A 25,911-nucleotide genomic window follows, 5' to 3' on the forward strand; every position below is an offset into this window, starting at 1 on the left:
GGGAAAAATAGCGATATTTTGGTTGAAATTGGGGAAAATATCTTCATACAAATAAATAGAAAAAAAGAAGCAAAAGTCAAATATTTAATCATTTTTCTTATTTTTTATAGTATGAAGCTGGCTTAAACCCGCTTTAGTGATATGAAATAATACTAGGCGCTGTTGAAGTTCAGAAGCTTAAAAATGGCAAAGCCGCAGCGTATGATAACATTGTAAATGAACATATTTATACGTTGTCATCTTTTTTACCTTTCTGTAAGAAGTTCTTTAAGATAAAATTTGAGAGTGGGTTTGTTCCAGATGATGGGTTAATCGGTATTGTTTGACAAATTTATAAGAATAAGAGCGATTCAGCCCAGCCTGCCTGAAAATTACCGTCCTAGGCAAACTGGAGAGACTGACATGATGCACGATTATTTATTAAATAACGATCCCGACTTTAATTTTTAAACATCGATCCCGATTTAAAAAGTATGCATACAAACATCCGTAGTATTCCGAATAACTTCTCAGAACTCCTCGGATGGCTCGTACATCGCACATGGAGAACATAAACACCTTTTTGTCATTATTTTTTGTCATTATTTTATTTTAATAATTTACAACTTGATACTTTTTTTCATATTGGGAATTTTTAGGTATAATTTTGGGGAAAACATACACTTTCCAGCATTGGGAATGGGGCCGAATTTCGGCCCCGGAGAGACCCTAAAAAAATCCCTGATAGGGATATTTGAATTTTGTTCCTCCCATATCAGCAAGCAGAGACTGCAGGCGTTTTAAGATATACTTATTTACAATTTAATGAAGGATTGAAAAGAATTGTTTTCAGAAAACAATTTTTCGTATATCTCCAACATACATGTAGCAACAACTCTCTCTCTCTCTCTCTCGTACATTAACGGTAGTGAACCCTGCCTGAATCCTTGTTTGTTGCGTTCTACATTCAATCTAATTTACAGAAAATCTTTATTAGTTTTCTAGTCATCATCTTTTAATTCATCTACAACTTTTAAAATCATTTCATATAATTTTTTCACAGTAAACAAACAAACCCATGAATCCTGTATACAATTTACTTATAATGATTAGTGTTGTTAGCCTAGCTTATAGGTCCCAGTAATATTTCAAACGTATCCCAAAAATAATATTTTGCATTTACATGTATGTCATTTAAAGAGTGACAGTGGAATAAGTGATGAATACCCCCCCCCCCCCCCCCGACGAAAAACTAAAATTCTTATACCAGTATATTAAATAGAGAAAATTATTTTATAATGCATAATATAGCTAGAGGTATGTTTAAACGTAGTAAGTCAACCTTAAATAGTACTAAATATATGTTTAAGAAAGTTAAGACAGACTTAAGTCACCTCTATAGGCCGCCTAAGTTTTGCTAAGATTGTCAAATCTTAGCATGTTTCTAGTTACGGTCTTAAGTTTAAAACTGTGCTTAAGTCCTACTTAAGCATGGTCTTAGACTTAAATACCGTTTATGTTACGACCCCCCTGCTGAATTTCAAAACCTCAAATTAGGATAACCTTAAGGCACAAGAGATATATATAAATGGGCACACTAATAAGAAAAGACGGAAGTAAATTTTATGTAAAAAGACTCATCATTACATACAAAAGATACGGTAATTTGATTTCATCTTTTTCTTCGTAACCTTTGGGCACATGGACAATGAGACAGTTATATTGACCAAAAACGCGGATTAAAACTTGACTTCTTATTTCGTTGTTTTGAAACAAAATGAGAGAAGGTAGCTCTAGACAGAAAAAAGACCCATGATTGATCATTTTTATCCAAAATAAAATCAAATTAGTACGGTAACTGCCTAACGAAAGCAGACCTATGTGTCAATCACTGTGATATATTGGATTATGAGATTATAAAAACCAAAACCAAAACTCCTCACTTAATCTGAAATCGGTTTAGGCTTTTGAAATTTATCACGCATGATGTTATTGAAAAGACACCTGGGTATTTTGTGGTTGTTTTTCTTTACATTGTTTATCTCTCAACTCAGTTCCAAACATTTATATGGTAATGCTTTTGGTTATTTCATTCATACTTTGTTGTTGTTCAGTTTGAATTTAGTTTATTATCGCCAGTATCATGTTTGTTTCACTGATCGTGTCGCCTGACGAATGCAGATTTAATCCTTAATCCTTATTTAAAAACATTTGACGAGTTTTAAACAACCTTGTATAGATTTTACGGTAGTCGTAAACTTGATATAACAAAGAGCATTAGTCAGTTTTCATCGATAAATGCGATGATGATGCAAACGAATTAGACCACCGGCGTCTGATATACTCTGTTCGTGAGGTATAGAATATTAATGAGGTCTTTTTATAGGTTGTTACAAAATCCTCCATAATATTTAATTGATTTATAGACTTCATAACATTTCCTGTTTGCTTGTTACACAATTGATGATAAGAAATAAAAAATAACTTTATATCTGATTTTAAAAAAAATTAAAAGACTTATTTTACGACATAAAATTTGAGTACATACATACAACAGATGCAAATTCTTCTCGAAGTCTAAAAGTAGTTGCATTACAGACCGTCAATATCTAAACGACCTTGATATAATTAGAGCTTTAACTTAAATTATCCAAAAAGATAGATGCTGTGAACATTTGTCAATTCTTAATCATTCAAAGTTTAGTCGTGCATTCCACTGGCACCGTATGTTAAGTTGAAGTCTACATCATTCATTTCCTACATATACAGATGTTCTCAAGCTGCTGCTCCCTAACTTTTCAATTATAAACAAAGTTTGCAGTGACAAGTCTAAGATATTGAACATCTGAAAAAAAATCCTCTTGAGTGTTCTAGCGCTGCCTCTTCTTTCAACTATAGTCCCGCTGGACACTTCAATACTGGTGATGTAAATATACTAGTAGTTGAAAATAAAGAACTATTATCAATCATTTTAAAGGTCAGGAAACCCCAATCTTTTCATTGGCGGCGGAACTTCATTTCTATTATGAGTCGAAGATTATGCCAGACGTTGGGCGAATTATGAAGAGGAAGACCTGAACACTTTGTCACAATGAATTAAGTGTTTTAGAAATATTTCAATAAAGTACATTTGATTAAGACGTAACTTTAATGTTAAGAATGTTTTTATGCAGTAGAGCTGCTTGTTAGTTGAACACATAGTAGGAACTATCCAGTAATTGCTTTAGTTACGCTGTTTAATGCATATTACATGACCTGTTCATATTTAAATTTTATACACAAATTACATTACATTATTTGTTTTAAAACTGATACATGTATGTGTATATAATATTCTAAACGTTAATGAGTTCCTATGCCTGTAATGTTCCACAAGATCAAATTTTTTATGTAATATAATTTTCTGATAACAGAGCGAGTATGGTTGCTGTTTAATTAGACGACTTTTGTCACCTATAATTATATTGCTACTTTGGTCTGTGTTCTGTTTCGTGTGGTGCAACGTTTTACTGTTCTATCGTGAATTTATCGTATTCAAAGAAATATATTTAAATCGTCAACACATTATATTATAGGACATTTTATAGCACAACAGCTATAGTATAAATCAAAGGTGCTTGAATACACCCCTATATATATATATATATATATATATATATATATATATATATATATATATATATATATATATGTGTGTGTGTGTGTGTGTGTGTGTGTGTGTGTGTGTGTGTTTTATGATTGAATAATTCCCAGTTCTCTGACTGGCTGAGATCCAACAATGTTACAAAATACTGTGTTATATTGAATTGCACGTGACCTTCCAGGTCAATATAAGGAATTTTTCTACATTGAACGAAAAAAAAATAGGGAAATTCCAAATTGATGCAAATAGTTTTGGATAGTTATTTCACTTGCACCTGACTTCCACTCATATGAACATACCATTAAGGCACATAGATTCTTGGGAGAGGGGGTTATTTTTTAACCCCGTTTCTCTCATTTTGTTCGGCTAGTGCTTCAGTAGATGTGAACAAGTCAGATGGCATGGATTGCTTAATGAGTGTGTGTCATTTCATTATATAACAAGCATTCTGAGAGTATTGCATAAGCAATACATGTCCCCTACCGTATCCCCTTTTCTTTTTATGATGTCATTTTATAAGACCCTGTATATGATAACTGCGCCCCCACTAAAATGTGGACATTTCGGATTACTTATTTATGAATGATATGTTGGAATGAAATCTGTCTTACAAAGACGTGTTTGACTAAAATCACATAATGTATAAATAACATGACAATTGCTTACGTTACTTGTTTCCCTAACCTGGCATTTACCATGCCACCCGGTAAAAAATCTCTTCCTTTAGCTTATAAATAAATAGGGATATAAAAAAAAAATAATTCAAATCGGGAAAAAATATTCAGTCTTTATTGCATCTGGTATTATTTCGCCAAGTATACAGTGTATTAAGTATTCGCTGGTAGGAATTGCTGAAAACAATGCACAATTATATTACTTTACCGTCTTGAACCTCGTTTTTGGAACATTTTAGTGCAGCACGAACCCAATCTAATTAAAATTAGATGTTCCGAATCCTCTACCGCTTCTCATATACATGTACATCTAACAACATCCCATTCGGGGTCACGTCAGAGCGACCTTTCGATTACCCAATGAATTCGCCGTCTCCGAAATCTAGGCTTATAGTTCGGATGCGTTTCTTTTTTTACTGCCAAACCTAAACGCCCGAGGGGTTTCGTAGTAAACAAAATATGCATGGTAAAGACCATGTTATATATGAATGTGACGTGCGGGATATATAGACGTATACATGTGGTTTGTGCATTTTCGTTTGCATTATTCAGGTAAGAATGCCAGATTGGCGGACTATACATTCAATTTATACCAAATTTACTTTAATTCAACGTAAGACAGTCGACTGAGCATCAATATTGTAAAGATGTAGCCGTGGAACTAATTTTAGAATCGTATACAGAAGGTTGAATCTGATTGGCCAAATTTTTTTTATATTCATAATCGAAAGGTCGCTCTGACGTGACCCCTAATGGGATGTTGTTAGATTGGCACGAACCCGATCGTGAACCCGATAATAAAAAAGAGGAATGCTTAAAACTGATTTACTCTAGCACCTGTTGGTCAAGCGTGACAGAATTGAAACTTGATCTTTAGTTTGTCACTATAAAACTACCTAGCAAGTTTGAAATCAATAATTTTAAACCTGACAACCTCGTTTTATAACATTAATATATTGCGGCACGAACCCGATCTTGAACTCTTATAAAAAAGAGGAATGTTTAAAACTAAATTAATCTGAAACCTTTTGGTTAAACGTGATAAAATTTAAAGTTGATCTGTAGTTTATCACTATAAAGGTACATAGCAAGTTTCAAATCAATTCTCAAAAGCATAAAGAAAAAAAGTGCGGAAAACCACGTGGGACAGACTGACAGACAGAGGGAAAGACAGACAGACAGACAGACGGACGGACAGACTCAGAGGAAACCTATAGTCCCCTCCGGATTCACCGGTAGGGGACTAATAAGACAGTTATTGCTGTTTTTTTCGGTCAATACGATGATTTAGGCACCTTCGAAGTACAATATTCACCTCGCCCGTGGGGATCGGTGAATATTGTACTCCTCAGGTGTCTAAATCATCGTATTGACCTCAAAAACCAGCAATAATTGTATTATATATATATATATATATATATATCTATCTATCTATCTATCTATCTATCTATCTATCTATATATATATATATATATATATATATATATATATATATATATATATATACATGTATATTCCTGGTTCAGGATTGGTTGATTCATATATTAATCTTCTATCACACATTTAAAATGTAATCCCCCCCCCATCCCCCCCCCCAAAAAAAAAAATCGCTCAAATTAAATTTTGTGTTTAAAAAAAAATTCTTTTAAAATGTATCATAAAATGGAGAACTCCATTTTGGTGTTAAAATTTTACATTGGATAGTAATCGTGAACTAACATCCTATTACTACAAATATGTCACTATGTGTTGTCTTTTATAGAATTAGTTGTCTTTAATACATGTATTTATAGTTCTATTTATTTGTCTACGCATTCCACTTTAATCCTGCTATTCATTGACAAGAAACGCTGAAAATTTTAGAAAATTCATATTGAACAAATAAGGCAAAATTTACATCTAAAGGGTACCAGGCCACTTGCAAGTGTGACACAACCAGAGGTCTACAAAAAAAACATAGGAGAGCCGTACTTGAATCATTAGAATGTAATTTTGCTGCAAAATTTTGAGATAAGTGAGGGTCAAACTGCTTTTAAATTCGCACTTATACATTGTTGACAACACTGGTGGTGTATGATATTGTAACCAGTGTTAATAATTAAATGTTTCAGTTTCAATGTTTTAATTATTTCTATTGTGTGTGTGTACGTTTGTGTTGTCATGTGTGAATGTCTACGTGTGAGTGTTGATATTTACTAGTGGTAACGTATTTGACCATTTCCGGTTTGACCAGTTCTGTTACTATTAATATCTCTACAAACTTTCCCGCGACTAAACGATTTCCAAATTTAGCTTTCATTCCAAAAAACCGCCACTGTAGCTCAGTCTGTAGAGCGCTCGCTCCCTGATCGGAATGTTTTAATCACGGCCGCGAATGATCTAAGTCGGTAAAGAATAGTAGCAACTGTTTCTTCGCCAGGCGCTCGGCATTTTGAAGTGAAAATTGTGGGTCCTTTGAATGAGACCTTAAAAACCGAGGCCCCGTGTCACAGTAGGCGTTGGCACGATAAAGGACCCTCACTGCTCAAAGGCCTTAAGTGCCGAGTAAAGGTCCCAATTTGAAGCCTTTCACTGGTACATGTATATGGTGACGTCTCTATATGAGTGGAAAATCCTCGAACGGGAAGTAAAACAACATACAATCAATCAACCACTCCACTGACCTGTTCAATTCCTCATCTAGCTTTCTTTGTGTCATTCGAAAGGTACGATGTAAACAGCTATTTATGTAATGTTATGTAATGTAATTGATAACTTTTCGGGTAGGAAAGCAATTCAGTCGCTTAACTATTTGGTCAATTTTCTTTATGAAAAGTGATTTTTGTTATGTAATTTAAAAAATATATGTATATCCAGACAATTCGCAGGTGCCAATAGTAGTGAGTGTATGAGAGCAATATTTTCTCGATTTGCACTTTATCAGGAGTGAGTAAGAGGAAATCATGCATAACATATAAGAATTCGATTTCTTGTACATGCATAGTACGTAATATAACGCATACTTAAGATAAGTCATGTAAAAATTGATCATCCAATGGAATACGCAGCTTTTGTAAAATGCAGAAGTAATATAAATATCTTTCTTTCCCATTGTATAATAGTTTAGCCAACACAAAGTTAATGGATCATGCAATAACTTTCAACTTAATCTACAATTTGAAATACTTAATTATATTATATAAGGAACCATAAAGTCCAAAAAAAAATTGTCAGCACCATAATATACATTCAAAAACTCAGAAGGAAAAATACTAGGTTTGTCCGGTAAAATCGTGGACATCGTGTTTTTATCGAAAAATAATGGGTGCACTAAGCTGATATTTACAACAAATGTTTATTTTGGGTAGACTTTACTTTACCGGTCCAAAGATCCGCAAGATCCGCGCGCTCATTGCACTATGACGTAAGATTTGCGTCACTCAACTGATAAGGGTTAGTCTTGCACATTTTTCGACTGGTTAGGGTTAGTCTTGCACCCACCTGAAAGATTAGGGTTAGTCCTTGCAAGAGTTTTCGACTGATTAGGGTTAGTCTAGCATCCATCCGATATATTAGGGTTAGTTCTCGCACATGGGTTTGTCTAGCGTCCGCTCGGGAGATATCTGGGTTAGTCCTCGCATACCATCCGAGAGCGAGATATTAGGGTCTTTCTTTTAGATTAATTAAAAAATTCAGTTGCTTAAATTTTGTATTTTTCGCAATATCTTAATTCAGCTTCAACGACATCTCGTTGGTTTGTTTACATGAAGAACCAGAAGTCTCTGATGAGACTGTAGCTCTACTGGTCTGTACGTATAACAAATGAAAAGTAGCACTTGGATTTGAAACTTTGCAACATGCAACAATAAATAGAATTATGTATCTTAATGTAGTCTACTTCTGTGCCAAGTTACATTGAAATCAAACAAAAACTGTAGGAGGAGTAGCGTTTTGAAAATATTTCACGGAAATTTCTATTTTTAGTAACCATGACAACACCACTCACCAAAATAAAAAAAAAACAGAAATAATACATATTATGTATCGTAGTGTATTCTATCTGTGTGCCAAATTAGATTGAAATCAGACCAAAATTGTAGGAGGAGTAATGTTTTATGGGAATTTCACAAAAATTTCTATTTTAAGTAACCATGGCAACACCATCCATCGAAATCAAAAACCGATGCACTAAATTATGTATCTTAGTCTAGTCTACTTCTGTGCAAGTTATATTGAAATCGGACCAAAACTGTAGGAGGAGTAGTGTTTTAAAGGAATTTCACAAAAATTTCTATTTTAAGTAACCATGGCAACACCGTCTATCGAAATCAAAAACCGATGTAATAAATTATGTATCTTAGTGTAGTCTACTTGTGTGCCAAGTTATATTGAAATCAGACCAAAACTATAGGAGGAGTAGCGTTTTAAAGGAATTTCACAGAAATTACCATTTTTAGTAACCATGGCTACACCGTCCATCAAAATCAAAAACCGATGCACTAAATTATGTATCTTAGTGTGGTCTACTTGTGTGCCAAGTTATATTGAAATCGGACTTAAACTGTAGGAGGAGTAGCATTTTAAAGGAATTTCACAGAAATTTCTATTTTTAGTAACCATGGCAACACCGTCCATCGAAATCAAAAGCCGATGCAATAAATTATGTATCTTATTGTAGTCTACTTGTGTGCCGAGGTATATTGAAATCAGACCAAAACTGTAGGAGGAGTAGCGTTTTAAAGGAATTTCACAGAAATTTCTATTTTTAGTAACCATGGCAACACCGTCCATCAAAATCAAAAACCGACGCCCTAAATTATGTATCTTAGTGTAGTCTACTTGTGTGCCAAGTTATATTGAAATCAGACCAAAACTGTAGGAGGAGTAGCGTTTTAAAGGAATTTCACAGAAATTTCTATTTTTAGTAACCATGGCAACACCGTCCATCAAAATCAAAAACCGACGCCCTAAATTATGTATCTTAGTGTAGTCTACTTGTGTGCCAAGTTATATTGAAATCAGACCAAAACTGTAGGAGGAGTAGCGTTTTAAAGGAATTTCACAGAAATTTCTATTTTTAGTAACCATGGCAACACCGTCCATCGATATCAAAAACCGATGCACTAAATTATGTATCTTAGTGTAGTGTACTTGTGTGCCAAGTTATATTGAAATCGGACCAAAACTGTAGGAGGAGTAGCGTTTTGAAAAATTGTTTACAGTCAGACGTACAGACAGACAGACGGACGGACACCTTACTATCGCATAAGCTCTTCTGGTCTCTGACCAGTAGAGCTAAAAAAATGTTTAAGTACGAAAGAAACGGCACTAAGCATGCGCCGCACGCGCTTTGTTGACATTTATTTTTTGTCTCCTTTTCACTAAATAAACAATATTTATTGCTTTTTTGCACAGAACGAGGTTAAAAACTTTGTTTAAAAACGTAGCTTTAGAGCTTCTAATATGTAGAGGATACGGTCCTACTGAGCTCGACAAAAAATATGGTTTTATCAGGGAATATGCGAGGATTGTTTTGAAATAAAAGTATAAAATAGATAATGTTGGGTTAGAAATTTCAAGATACTTTTTGGCAATTTCACGAACATTTGAAATGGGACAGTGGTAAACGCAATACGAGAAAAATTGCGACGTTTGATGACGCTACGGCGTACTTCAATTATACGGTTTTTAAGGTCTCATCCGAAAGACCCGCAACTTTCACTTCAAGGTGCCGAGCGCCTGACGAAGGAACAGTTGCTACCCATTTTTTATCGACTTAGGTCAGTCGCGGCCGAGATTCGAACTCACGACCTCCCGATCACGGAGCGAGCGCTCTACCGACTGAGCTACCGTGAACGGTTTTCATGCATGAGACATTACGCCTAGTGACCAACGAGCACTGGTTATGGCACCTGTTTCTCCATTTTACATACATTTTAGGTTCACTTTGAAAGCAGCCAATCAGAATCGTCCTACGTGTTTCATTGTATATAATGAACACATACACACACAAACAAAAGAGAACAACCGCTCGAGTGATGAAACACAGTTGGTGATGGGAGATTAGTTTATACCATGCGTATTTTAAATAACATATTTTTTAGACTTTTTAAAAGTACTTAGTACACGTTTAAGTTGTCATTTTTGATAAAATTAAATACTTTTTTCTGTTTAATGTATGATATGTATTTTTACGTATATAACAAAGTAAATGCACTTGTACTCTTAAACCTTACTGTCACTTTGTCAGTTTTCGATTTCATTATTGTTTAAGGTATTTAGTGAATAAAATGATTTTGGTATGATTGTTGGTTTATTTTTCCGAATAGAAAAATATTCATTGAGAAATGTGGTTTTTAGCTCACCTGATCCGAAGGCTCAAGTGAACTTTTCTAATCAAAATTTGTTCGTTGTCTGTCGTCGGCGTTGTTGTCGTAAACTTTTCACATTTTCATCTTCTTCTCCAGAACTACTGGGCCAATTTCAGTCAAACTTGGCACAAAGTATCCTTGGGTGAAGGGGTTTCAAATTTGTTCAAATGAAGGGCCACGCCCTCCTCCAAGGGGAGATAATTACGAAATAGCAAAAAATTAATGGCATTATTGAAAAATCTTCTTCTCAAGAAGCAGTGGGCCAGGAAAGATGAAACTCATGTGGAATTATTGTCAGGTAGTGTAGATTCAAGTTTGTTCAAATCATGACCCCCGGGGGTAGGGTGGGGCCACAATGGACGATCAAAGTTTTACATAGGAATATATAAGAAAAATCTTCTTCTCAAGAACAGCAAAGCTATGATTGGTCATATTTATATGGAAGCATCCTGAGGTGGTATAGATTCAAGTTTGTTCAAATCATGACCCCCGGGGGTAGGGTGGAGCCAAAATGGACGATCAATGTTTAACATAGGTGTACATAGGAAAAATCTTCAAAAATCCCCATGGCAAAGTGGAAGGCAGTTATTTAGCAGTTTCTTAGCCTTAACAGTTTGAAATTTTTAGCAGTTCTGGAGCAGTTACTTAACCTTCCCTAGACTGCTAATGGAGAAACAAATTGCTTTCAAACCTTTTGTAATCTATAAGCAGTTTTCTTAGCCTTACCAGTTCATAACCAGTTCGCAGGCAGTTCACAGGCAGTTTCTTAGCAGTTCATAGGCAGTTTCTTAGCAGTTCATAGGCAGTTATTTAGGCAGTTTTTTCTAACTGCTAGTGGACTTCCAGTAAACTATTATATACTGCTTATCTATTTCCCTTTTTCAACAGAAATATTAATTAGTCAGGAGTGAGGACATTTCCTATCATCCTACCTGAAATAATATGCAACTATAATAGATCTACCTATATTATATCAGAAATGCTTGTTACATTTTAATTTATTGTATTTTGTACAATTGTATAACACAGTCAAACAATTAGAGATAACTAAGATGAATTAATGTTTCAAAAGTATCAAACACTGTTTTATGCATCTGTTATTATAATCAGTGTAACTAATAATTAATAGATGTACCTTATTTACATACACTGTGATGTACAACCATGCAATTATACTCACTGATTAGTAAGAAATCTTATATATCCCAGGGCATTTAAATATAATGTTCAACAAGATTCAACATTGAAGGAAAAAGTCAAAAGTACGGCAAATATTCACTTCATCCAAAAAACCACAAGGCCACAAATTATTAAATATATATTGTACTTACCAATTGTTAAAAGTCTACATCATTATTTCAATAAATCTAAAGCTTTGTGGCCAGCAGGCTCCCCTTCATGATGCTTTATTATTTGCTTTGTCTAACAATACAACATGGCAGCCAAAAAATGAATTTTGGCGGTCTGTTGTTGGGTTCCTGTTGTTTATATTTGTTGATCATTGAGCCCAACATTAAAATTTCTCTTGAACCCAATCAATTGTACAAGGAAACTGCTTACAAACTGCTTACAAAACTGCTTATGAAAACTGTCTTCTCTTCAAGCATAGGCGACCAAGATATAACTGCTAGGGAAACTGATTACTGCTTAAAAACTGCTAAGGAAAACTGTTTACTCCAAAGGCACTAGCAGTCACAAAAGAACAGAAAAAGCCAAACTGCCTGAAACTGTTTGAAAACTGCTTAAAATTTGCAAAACTGTTTAAGAACTGCCTAATAACTGCCTATATAGGCAGTTCACTTTTCCATGGGTCTTCTTCTCAAGAACAGCAAAGCTATGATTGGTCATATTTATTTGGAAGCATCCTCAGGTAGATTCAAGTTTGTACAAATCATGACCCCCAGGGGTAGGGTGGGGCCAAAATGGACGATCAATGTTTAACATAGGTGTACATAGGAAAAATCTTCAAAAATCTTATTCTCAAGAACAGCAAAGCTATGATTGGTCATATTTATGTGGAAGCATCCTCAGGTGGTGTAGATTCAAGTTTGTTCAAATTATGACCCCCGGGGGTAGGGTGGGGCCACAATGGACGATCAAAGTTTTACATAGGAATATATAGGAACAATCTTCAAAAATCTTCTTCTCAAGAACAGCAAAGCTATGATTGGTCATATTTATGTGGAAGCATCCTCAGGTGGTGTAGATTCAAGTTTGTTCAAATCATGACCCCCCCCCCCACTCCCTTTTTAGGGGTAGGTTGGGACCACTTATGCATTTAAGCTTTTCAATACTAAACTGATTTTTCCTTTTTTCCTAGCCACAGTGCTCAGGTGAGCGATGTGGCCCTTGGGCCTCTTGTTTAATAATGAGATGTATATTTGTACAAACAAACAGAGTTTTATTTAGACAAGATACATTGTAAATTTATCTGGACTATTATATTTGTCAATACTAATAGAGTACAAGCATTGGAGGGTGACCTTGCCCTTTGTAGTAGATAATAGCAGTACTCAGTACTAGATGCAGTGGGTATTGATGGACTCTAAACATATCCCTACTGCAGCAATGGTGAAATAAGCAGTATTACTAATTGTATCAATATTATAAATTAAATATTATTCTATACTTGCGTATTTGCCAATAACAAAAAATGAGTTACAAGATGATGTGTTTTATATAGTATATCATTCATAAAATTGATACATCTTTTATCATAAAGGAATGCATGTTCAGTGTAGGCATCCCAAATGAGATTGTTGAATTTTTAAAATAAAGATTGTTATATGTTTGCAAAATTTCAGACGGTCTTTATACTTGCTGTTCTACTTTCAACTTCAGTATCACGCATTTGGGGTCAGTTAGGTTGACATACGCTATAATCCCTTGCGATGGCCAAGATTCTAATCCTTACTGGTTTTTCTAATAAATCCACTGAACTACCAACATCGTTTTAAGGTCCATGTGAAATATAATATTTTCCTAGTATTATATTTACATTTGTAGGTATTACAAATATGTTATTGTGTTATATACACTGTAGTAAGTAACTTTAAGATGAAAACAAAGCTCTCGTATACAGTTGGAGAGAGTCTGGAAAGAACGATAACTCATAAAGGAACACGCAGAGAATTAAATGGAAGTGCTAGCTAAGGTTAGGTACCCTAGACAGAGTAAATTTTGCTATAGCACTTCAAGATGTTTAATGAACAAACGATTACATAACTTCGAGCATGGAGCCAGCAATTTTGTTTTAAATTATTAAATATTTAATTTTACAAAATGGTTTTAAACCAGAAGTCTCTCACGAGACAGCCTCAACTGATTTGTACTAAAGTAATGCATGTAAGAAAGAGGAAAAGAGTACCTGGATTAAATATCAATTGCTTTGGCAAAACAAATAAATAAGCATTATGTTCCCTATTAAGTTAACTTGTATACAAGATTTTATTAACATTTTCCAGCATTTTATCCTATTAAACATTGCAACTCGAACTCAAATAAACAGAATTGTGTATCTTACTGTAGTTTACTTGTGCACCAAATCATACATTATATGTTCAAATCAGACCAAAACTGTCAGAGAAGTAGCTACTAAAAAGAATTTATATGGAATTTCGATTTATATATGTAGTAGCCATCCTTTGTCAAAAAAGAGGCCCAGGGGCCATATCGCTCACCTGGACACTTTGGGTAGGAAAAAGCAGAAATCAGTTCAGTATTGAAAAGTTTAAATATAAAAGTGGTTCGGGAAGGGGGGGGGGGGTGGTAATTTGAACAAACTTAAATCTACACTTCCTAAGGATGCCTTTGAATTATTGTGACACATAATGGTTTTGCTGTTCTTGAAAAGAATTTTTTTTATTAATATATCCTTTATATTCATTTGTGTAAATATGATTACCTGTTATGGTCCCTCTATTCTCCTGGGGGTCATGAATTGAACAAATTTGAATCTATATTACCTGAGGATGCTTTTATATTATTATGACCAAGCATGGCTTTGCTGTTCTTGAGAAGAATTTAAAAGATTTTTCCTATGTATTCCTATGTAAAACTTTAACCAATTGTGACACCACCCTAACCCCAGAGCTCATGATTTGAACAAACTTGATTCTAAACTAACTGAGGATACTTCCATATACTGTAAATATGACTAATCATTGCTTTGCTGTTCTTGAGAAGAAGATTTTTAAAGATTTAGTCCATGTATTTCTATGTAAAATTTTGCTCGCCTATTGTGGCCCCACCCTACCCCAGGGGGTCATATTTTGAACAAATCTAAATCTACACTACCTTGGATGCTGCCATATAAATATGACCAATTATGGCTTTGCTGGTCTTGAGAAGAAGGTTTTTAAAGATTGTTCTTATGTATTATTTGATCGTCCATTGCGGCCCCATCCTACCCCTGGAGGTCATGATTTGAACAAATTGGCATCTCCACTACCTCACAATTATTTCACATAAGTTTCATATTTTCAAGCACAGTGGTTCTTGAGAAGAAGATTTTTAAGTGATGTCATTGATTTTTCAGGAATTCATAATTATCTCCCCTTTGAAGAAGGCGTGACCCTTCATTTGAACAAATTTGAACCCCCTCTACCCATGCCAGGGATACTTTGTAACAAGTTTGGTTGAAATTGGCCCAGTGGTTCTTGAGAAGATGAAAATGTGAAAAGTTTACGACAATGACGACAGACAACGGACAAAATTTCGATCGGAAAAGCTCACTTGAGCCTTCGGCTCAGGTGAGCTAAAACAGCAGTGTTCCTCCTTTTAAAAATTGATCTTGCTAGGTGCATGCTCTCGCGAATTGAATTCGTTGAATCTTCAACTTTAATATGACCACTTGTTTCGCTCACAGGTACCTGAGGACATGACCTCAAACCCCAACCCCGCGAATTACAACCCCGGTTTTTCAACTTTTTTTTCAAATTATTATGTGATATAATCCATAACAACAATTCGAAGAATTACCTAAAACAAAACTTTTTTTAAAAATCTACCTCTTATCTCAAGATATACAAGATTTTATTTTTGTCTCTCACTATTTCCTAATACAAGCAGCTCACCGCAGCTTTGTTTGGCTCCGAATTTTATTTCAAATACGACAGGACAATTATATGTGAGAATGAAAATTGTTATTTATTCAATACAGTAAATGACGAAAAAAAATAAGTTTTACAAACAAGGGGGGAAATCAGCAAATACCAAACATTTTGAACATATAGATATATACATTTTACAAGATATGCACACATACGTTCTGATTTCCCCCATAGAAAATAGGTCACAAAGAAAACTTTAGTTCTGACTAGATACAACATAAACTTTATAAAAATTGGTATACGGCTTACAAAAAGCAAAAGATGGCGACAAATATGGCCAATATGGCCTGGGATATGATCTGATGATCATATCTATGGCCATATTTGTTGCCCTCTTTTGCTTTTTGTAGTTGCCCACCGCCTCCCCATTCTCATTTCCACCTAATTAAAATTCCAAAGGTCTAAAAGCGTGTTCCTCGAATCAATGTTTGGCAATAATAACATAACCACGTGACTCTTTATCAAATTCTCATTGGCTAAAGCACCATCTACTTGGCTCATATTTCCAGGGGTTCAACACAGGGTTTAATCAACAGGGGTTCAAAAAAGGGGCAACTATTATTACAGGGAAAAGTATCGCCATAAATGCTATTATCTTCATAATAGGTGTTTAGTCCAATTTGGGCCCCTGGAGAAGCAAAAAAGATTTAGAAACATTAAACAAAACGAGGAGGAGGATCCAACTGATAGAACATATCTGATATTAAATATAATGAGAGCACTGCTTAATTGTATAGTCATTGATAAATGCATCTGCAAGAGATATACTGATACATATTGTACATGTTATAATAATATATAGTCAAGTAAATGGAAAGATGCACGTATGTGTATCAAGGAACAAAAGAAATGATATATCGCCATACATATAATATATCACCAATTAAATATATTCAAATTCTTCAGTTAAGGTAGGTTATCAAGGAATCTAGCAAGTGATCTTAGGATTTCAGGGTCTTCTTTAGTCATAAGCCAATGAAATTGATTATCATATGATAGAGACTTCTAATTTTTACATTTATTATTACAAATATTTAAGAGTTTAAGTCTTTGTACACTAAAATGGGGACATACAAGGAAAAAATGATATTTTTTGATATCGTCTAATTTCAATTTTAAGCCTGTGAGCAGATATTCGTAACCTTTTTATGACTGTTTGTTAAAATATCTAGATAGGGTTCAAAACAAAAGTTAGTCTTTTGGCAGGTGAAAGTAGATACTTTATCATCTTTATGTAAACTTCTGTCTTTTTCCCATGTTACTTTATAGAAGGAAAGTACAATATGTACATGTAATATTCTTTTCAAGTTTATTTAAAACTGTGGGAGTGACATACCTAATACATCACTAAATTTAATATCAATATGGTTAAGTATGAAGCTAATACAAGAATACTATGAAGTAACACCATTTTGATGTAGTGTTTTAGAACATTTAAAAGCCTCACTAAGTAAGGGAAATTCACCATCTAGATTCTCTAATTAAGCCAATATAACAATATATTTTAATGACATCAACGTGTACATTCAATCGTCCTTCCTCAGATCTTGTGTTTTAATCATAAATTAAATGTCAACCAATCATTGATCCACTTTTGAATTTGATGCATGGCATATTGTGAACATTTCCAGTTCAAGGGGATTAAGGATGACCCCTTGCGGTTCATGACCTTTGTACCATTAGATACATAATTACACAAGAAACAAAATTATGTATGGTCAAGGGGAAAATTTTTCAACTGTTTTTGAGAAACATGATCATTTGTCGTTTCAGGAAGAGGGGGTGGCCAGGGAAACCTCGGGGGGAGGGGGGGGTGTCATTTATGACCCCTTATAACATTCAATGCGTCATAACACAAATAAGGCATTAAAGAGTCCGATTTTATTTAAACCATTTGATTGTTGCCATACTCAGGGAACGGGAATGACCCCATTGCTTCAATGTATAACTTGCATGTGGCATACGATGATATTTGATCCCTTTTAAACTGTTACATTACCATTTGAATTTCAAATTATTTTACCCCATTCTATACCTAAGCTTGTGGTTACCGCCTGCCTATGTAGTGGGAACTTCATTAAATATGCTCCAATTTTGGTTCAATCCACCTTCCTAGAATTAGGAATGAAAATCAATCAGAGAGATACACCATTAAACTCCGTGCACATTTTTTAAATATATTAAATGTTAAAACAAAGTATCGATTTGCGTACATGAACAAACTGGGGTGATGGTAATGGGAAAAGGGGGAAGGTGTTATCTCTGCAGGTCTTATATAATTGTTGAAAACTCCTAAAATCTGTGAATATTAACCCAACGATGATATTACGATGATAAAAATATTTGAAATTTATTTATATCTATATTATTTGAAAAATCTAAGAGTTGAACAGGTCTTGCATCTTAAAGTTGATTAAGCTCTGTGGCTGAATTGGCTATATACCCGTATAGCTTGATTTTGCTATTCAAAACACCTTGATTAGCTAGCTATTTATAATAAAACTATTTCCTAAAATGTGCAGTTTTTTCAACATGGATAAAGCCATACTATGGTGATTTGGTATATATATATTTTCAGCTTTGAACTATTCTGAAAGAGATACATGAAAAACATTGCTTTTCAAATATTTTAGCTCTTGCCGAGCACTTGCGATCATAATTTTTTTAGTTTTGTATAAGGCTATAAATCTCGGGTATTTTCCTCTCTCCTTTTCTTTCTCTTTCTGGCATCTTCGGGATCCAAAAAATTAAAATGGAATATTATAAGAAAAGTTTTTTTTTACTTGATTAACTTTTTAAGATTTTATACTGTCTTATTCATACTGCAGTTAGAATGATATTCTTCCCAGATATTTAAAAAAAATAAGTTTACTCTCAATCATCTCTTTAATCTACATCTAATTACAAACAGATACAACCAGAAGTCTTTTTACGATTTGTTACAAATTTCACATGAAACTGCTATTACTCAACAACATGCAAGTTCTTTACTTAAATCCCCCAGAAAATACAGGACTGTCTTAAGAGTATGCAAAAATAAATTAAATTATATTTAATAATTTGAAAACACTTCACTGAACCCTCACCAGATTTGTTGAGACAGGTATTTGTAAATATGCACCTTAAGGTATTATTATCATACATGAGCCTGTACAAAATTGAACCAGTCTTGATAAAATCATCATTGACTTAGTTAAAATAACAAGAAACACGCTAGAGGTGTGATGAAATATTTAGAAACAAAAAGAATTTTTATTTCTCGTGTAAAACATTTCTCATGTAAAACCAATGAGTAAAAATTGAATGGTATATTTCAAAAATCTTCTTCTCAAGATCCACTAGGCCACAAAAGAATTAACCGTGAAATTTCATCACATATATGGTGTTAATTCAAGTTTGTCCAAATCATGATCTCCATGGGTAGGGTGGGGCCAAAATAAGGAAACAAAGTTTTACATGGGAATGTATGGTAAAAAATCTTCTCAAGAACCAGTGGGCAAGAAAAAATTGAAGTTATGTGAAAGCTTTATAACATAGTTTAGACTCAAACTTGTTCTTTCAAATCTCTACTCTTCCCAGAGCTTTGACCCCGGATTTCATTAATACCTGGAGCACAACTAGACTATACTAAGAAACATAATTCTGTTTATCGCTCTTATTGATTTCATTGAACACTGTTGCCATGGTTAGTAAAAAGATTTTTTTGTGAAATTCATTTGAAATGCGTGGCGCAGTGGTTAGGGCGTTCGCTCTAGAGTCGCGGAGTAAGGAGTTGATCCTTACGTCGCGGGTTCGAATCCCACTGTGGGACGTGGAGACCGGTCCTTTGGATGAGACCGTATAAACCGAGGTCCCATGTCGCAGTAGGTGCTAGCACGAAAAAGATCCCTCACTGCTCAATGGCCCAGAGTGCCGAGCATAGGTCAAAATCTGCAGCTCTCCACCGGCAAGTGGTGGCGTCTCCATATGAGTGAAAAATTCTCGAGAGGGACGTTAAACAATAAACAAACATTTGAACTGCTACTCCTCCTGTAGTTTTCGTTCCATTTCAATGACTTTGTGTGCATAATCAGCCTTAAATAATGTACATTATTCAGTGTTTATCAGTTTTTGACTTCCATGAATGATGTTGCCATGGTTACTAAAAGTAGATTAAAAATGCAGAAAAAATGTCATATTTCGACCCCTATTTGACCCCCCAAGATGAAAATGAAAATTCTGAAACATTATTGCACATCTACAGGACACCATCAATCATCTTCCAAAATATGATTAGGCTACATGGAATATATGAAGATAACGAACAGTATTCAGGCTCAAAAGTCCATCAAACAATACAAATTAGGAGCAGAGCAAATACGGACCTCCAAACATCAGAGGTGGGATCAGGTGCCATGGATGAGTGAGCATCCCCTGCCGACCGGTCACACCCGCCGTGTATTTCTTGTCATGATCGGGATATAACGGAAAAATCCGTCGACAATTCAGTGTGTAAACAATTTGTATGAAAAATGTCAGTCAGCATTTGACTCAATGATAAATTGTATTTGCTGACAAGGTAATTGTATCGACCATAGAACTTACGAAATGATGACTTTAAACGAGACAGCTGATATTCTTGTTTCATCAACTTGTTTGTCAATAATTTACCTCGTTTTAGAAATTGTACATACGTAGAGCATGCTCTTGCGTATCGAATCAACTGAGAGATATATACCCCGTATGCAGGTGATGAAGGTATATTGCTGCATAAGTAAGGGAAGTTGACGATTGAAAAGTTAAAGTCATCACGTTTATCATAAAGCTTGGTTGTTTAGATTACCATTAACGTCTTTTTCAAGTAAAATATCCAAATATGAAACAGATGTGTCAGACTCTGTGGTGTCTTTTATTTCAAGCTCACAAGGATATATCGTATCGACATAAGAATGGAAATAGCCATTGTTAATTGACAACACGTCGTCGATATATCTAAATGTCCAGTTAAAGGCCACAGCAAGTGTTTTCTTCTTTTCACGTACAAGATTTTGGACAAATTCTGCTTCATATGAATACAAAAAAAGGTCTGCTAATAACGGGGCGCAATTGGTATCCATGGGAATTCCAATAGATTGTTGGCAGACCTGGTCTCCAAAAACCGCATAAATATTGTCAATCAGAAACTCAAGCATCTTTTTAATGTCAACTTTAGAGTACTTGTGTGTACAATCAGAATGTTTTTAACAAAATAATTTTGCAAATGACCAATGACAAGGCAAGTAAATTTACGAGTTCCATTTTTATTGAAAAAGCAACTGTCAATGATATCAAAAAGCCTGGACTTTAATTTATCGTGGGGAATGGTTGTGTATATAGTTGAAAAGTCATAAGTTTTTAAGCTGTTGATTTTGGTAAAATCTTGTGATTTCAAATTTTCCAAAAAGTTCCTTGGAATTTTGAAATATCCACATCTTACTTACACCACTTCTCTAATATATTGTTGCACAGTACTCTTGAAGTTCCTCCTTTACTACAGTTAATATCTTAGTGAGGAGTAAAGAAAGAGGCTTGGTTGAACATTTACTGGAACCCGATATGTATCTTTGTTTGTAAGGATTTTTATGAAGTTTCGGAATCCAATATAAATATGGTAATTCAAATTCATTTTGGTTGTTTGGAATATTAAAAATATTCAAAACTGACATATGATTTTGAAGAATTTCTTCCTTAGAAAGGGAACTGTGAGTATAAGTTGGATTACCACTTGTAGAATTAAATCCAAGTTCCTCTAAAATACATTTAATATAATGCGCCTTACAAACAAAGACAATGTTGTTACCTGCTTTGTCAGCAGGGACAAGTACGTACTGATCATGTAATCTATCTAATTCTTTTTTCACTTCTGGATTATTGAACACAGAAGGATAGATGGTTCTCATATTGCCCCTCAATCTTTTTATGCGCGATTTTAACATACATCTGATACATTTAATCCATTCTGACAAAGTGTCAAGGTCTTCTTTTTCATGTCTGGCCCATCGCCTGGCGTAGTCCTCTACAGAATCCATAATATTTATGAAATTCCGACGCCAGTTGAAGGATCGGGGTTCCCTATATTTAGGACCTTTTAAAATTAGTGATCTAAGGTCCTCATTATTAACTATATTTACGTCACCGGTGTTAAGGTGTCCAGCAGGACTATAGTTATAGGGTGAAAAAGAACATGAACACGATGGATGATTATGTTTCAGATATTCGATATCAAGGCCCTGTAAAGTTTTCTTGTAATTAAAAAGTTTTGAAGCAATAGTCGATGTATATTTGTAGGAAATACAAGGTGTAGTCTTTAACTTGAAATATGAAATACAAGACTGGACCCTTTTGTGATTAAGAATATTACTTATATTAACCGCGTCAATTCCTTTGTTGGCATATTGAAGTTTAAGGAAAAAAAGGATTGTATAAGCTGCATTTTCCTCAGTAAAACGTGGGGGTTTAAAAAGCCTATGATTTGCAATATCCATAATCACAGATCCGAGCCTATATTCTGGTGTCGAGGAATCAAAAAATGGACTTTCCTTGACCTTTTCAAGAAGACTATTTAAAAGATTCAGTGGGACAGAGTAAAGTTTGGTGCGAATATGATGTAGACCTAACTGTTGATTTACGTAAGGTAGTAATGAATCAAAAGAGACATCGTGTATTAACGACGTTGGATCCTGATATTTAAAGTCTTTAACTTTTTTTGTCAAGTATATTTTTAGCTTCTACACACATAGCTTAATTAAAAATCAAAACAAAAAATGGGGGTCAATATGCTTCTTTTGGCGCTACAGTACATTTAAAATGACCTTTTTGCACTGAATTTGTGTCTTAATCAAAAATAACATCTTCGACGTTTTCCATCCAATATTTTTTATCCAAATAAATCATGGGACAAAGTATGCTATTATTCTCTCTTAAAAAAGACACATTAAAATTGTGACCAAAAAAAAAAAAATTCAAATTGCTTCCCATAATCAATTATTTGACCTTTCTGCACTCACAAAATGTCATTTTTCGGGCATTAAAAATTTAACAAGCAAGAAAAATATTTTAAAGTCTTAAACTTTTGCTGAATTTAAGTAGATTGATCAGAGTTATCTTATATATTCAGAAAAGAAAATCAAAATTGGAGGTCTATGATGATATTTTTTAGATATTACTAAAAAACTGTGAATTTTATGATGAAATTGGCTCAATTTTTTCCTGGAGTTTCAGAATATGTTTTCTATATTTGTCACAATATGATGATAGAATTCACAAAAAACTGATTTAATTAATATTTTAGAACCAGCATTAAACATTTCAATGCACAAAATAGCTCTGTGTGCAACCAGCATGGAAAAATAGTAATCTAAACTTAACAGTACTGTATATATTTCAAAAGGGAAAAAATGATCATTTTCTTCTAAAAAACCTTCCGCCACAAAATATAGTTCCTGGCTTAATCCTATTTGAATGGAATTTAATTGCGGTTTTTTCATTGGATATAGTATAATTTGCATTGTAGAATCCAGATTTAATGTTAGAACTTAAAAATAATGCAGAATTTTAGAAATAAAGCTCAAGACCAAAATCTGCTCAAAAGCTCAGGATCGAACGTCCTTAAAGGTTTATTATAAGACCGATGCCCATGACTACGCTTACGTCTCTGTGTATGGTTAAAAAGTCCCATCACATTTATTGTTACACTGTGGACTGGAAAGATTTCCAACACTATCGACATTGTCATTACATCCATAGGGAAAGGCTGTCCCTAGCTTTCTAATCCAAAATTCTTCTCGTTGTCTACGGAAAGGTGTACTCAGTGATGGGCTGTTTGTGTGGTGGTAAATCTTTTCTAGAATTCTAACTTTCATTGACAAAAGAGAATGAATGCTTGTATAAAAGTTGCTGACCCCCATTATTTATCTGAAATCTATGACCTGATATTCTTTTATTGAGTGATCCCTTGGTTTCACCAACACAAACAAGTCCACAAAGACTACATTCTATTCCGTAGACACCATTTGAAGATTTACAGTTCAGATTTTCCCAAGTTTTGGTACAGAAGCTCTGTCCAGTAAGATTACTGGTGAAAGAAGTGTTAGTTATCAAAATGTCACATGTTTTACAACAGGAGCCGTGTGCTCCTTGTCATGATCGGGAAATAACGGAAAAATCCGTCGACAATTCAGTGTGCAAATAATGGCCTAACAATTTGTATGAAAAATGTCAGTCAGCATTTGACTCAATAAATTGTATTTGCTGACAAGGTCATTGTATCGACCATAGATGTTAGAGGAGTTCTGGGAACCAGGGTTTAGTAGAACATCTATACTTATAAATTAATACATTTTGCAAATAAACCCCGAAATGGGTTCACCAGAGTTCTTACTAACTCCTCTATGAATACAAGATGTCCGTAAACTCAGATTTCACTCGCATAGTAAATATCGTACATTAAATTAAAAGTCTACTTTCATTTTCTATAAACAGCCATGAAATAGCAAAAACGTAAATACGGTAGTGGTTTCGGTTGGCGGATATAAGTTACTGGCAATTTTTAATGAAATTGACAACAAGCAATCGTTTATTTATTTCATAAAATATCATCACTGAATTATTCAATCAAAACTTGGTTTAAATAATATAAAAGAAATGTTGTGATAGCCGATTCAAAAAAGGAAATGTGCAAATTATTCCTCTCATTGAAAATTTATCAGCGAGGTTAATTTTTTTGAAAAAAAGGTCAAACGTCGTGGTCAAGGTTATTGGGTTAAAATCATAGTACACTTGGAAATGCTTGTCACAGGTAATGCACTTGTAAAATATAAATGCAATAATCTTCGATCCTTCAAAAGTTAGCAACACTTATGAAATGTCTGAAAATTAGGTAGAACTTTAAGGTAAAGGGGTCAGATATCATAGCACATTCGAAAAAGTTTGGCACTGGTAATGCACTTGTCAAATATAAACGCCCTATCATATGACAAAATGCAATCACCAAGAGTGTTTTTTTTTTTTTGGAAAAATTGACATGAAGTTTAAGGTCAAGGGGTAAAAAATGATAGAATGTTCGAATACATACAGGTAATGCACATGTCAAATATGAAAGTCCTATCTATTTCATTCAAATATTATGACAAATTTAAAGTAATGTTACATTTTTGCAAAGTATGTCAAACTTCAAGGTAGCCCGCGTGGCGCAGTGGTTAGAGCATCTGCTCTAGAGTCGCGGAGTAAGGAGTTGATCCTTACGTCGCGAGTTCGAATCCCACTGTGGGACGTGGAGACCGGTCCTTCGGATGATACCGTATAAACCGAGGTCACGTGTCGCAGTAGGTGCTGGCACGAAAAAGATCCCTCACTGCTCAATGGCCGTAAGTGCCGAGTATAGGACAAAATTTGCAGCTCTCCACCGGCAAGTGGTGGCGTCTCCATATGAGTGAAAAATTCTCGAGAGGGACGTTAAACAACATACAAACAAACAAAATCAAACTTCAAGGTCAAGGGTAAAAAATAATAGTATATTAAGAAAGGTCTTGTCACAGGTAATGTATAAATCAAATACGAAAGCCCTATCTCTTCTCAATCAAAAGTTATAAGCAAAGATATAATTTTTAAGTAGGTCAAACTTTAAGGTCAAGGGGTCAAAAATCTTAATTCACTTGGAAAGGACTTGTCACAGGTAATATAAATATACAAGAGCCACTCTCTATAATCACCAAAGTATCTCAATAATCGGTGGAAAGGTAATGTTACAGATTTTTATCAAATTTTATAATTTTTACTTATACAACACCCTTTCTCGAAAATTTATCAAAAAATATTATTAGGGGTGCCGTTACCATGGTAACCACATATCTCTAAATAGGGCCTCCTGGATGCCTTTCACGGCACTGTTTTTGACATTTTTTAAACAAATAAAATCAAAACATCAATATAGCTAAGTACTAGACTGAAAGCAACAAAAAAGATGCAAGTTATTAACATTTGACTATTATCATTGCATTTATTTTAATAAAAAAAAATCTCAATGCTGTGCTAAATTGATCATTGTTGGGAATGCTGTTTTTATACATTTTAGAGCATTAATTAAAGAAAAATGCAGCGACAGATTTCCATCTCAATCAAAGTACAATGTGAATTTT

The sequence above is a fragment of the Saccostrea echinata genome, unplaced genomic scaffold (assembly GCF_033153115.1).
Source record: "Saccostrea echinata isolate AGI-Se365-2 ecotype Australia unplaced genomic scaffold, CSIRO_AGI_Sech_v1 ptg000004l, whole genome shotgun sequence".
NCBI lineage: Eukaryota > Metazoa > Mollusca > Bivalvia > Ostreida > Ostreidae > Saccostrea > Saccostrea echinata.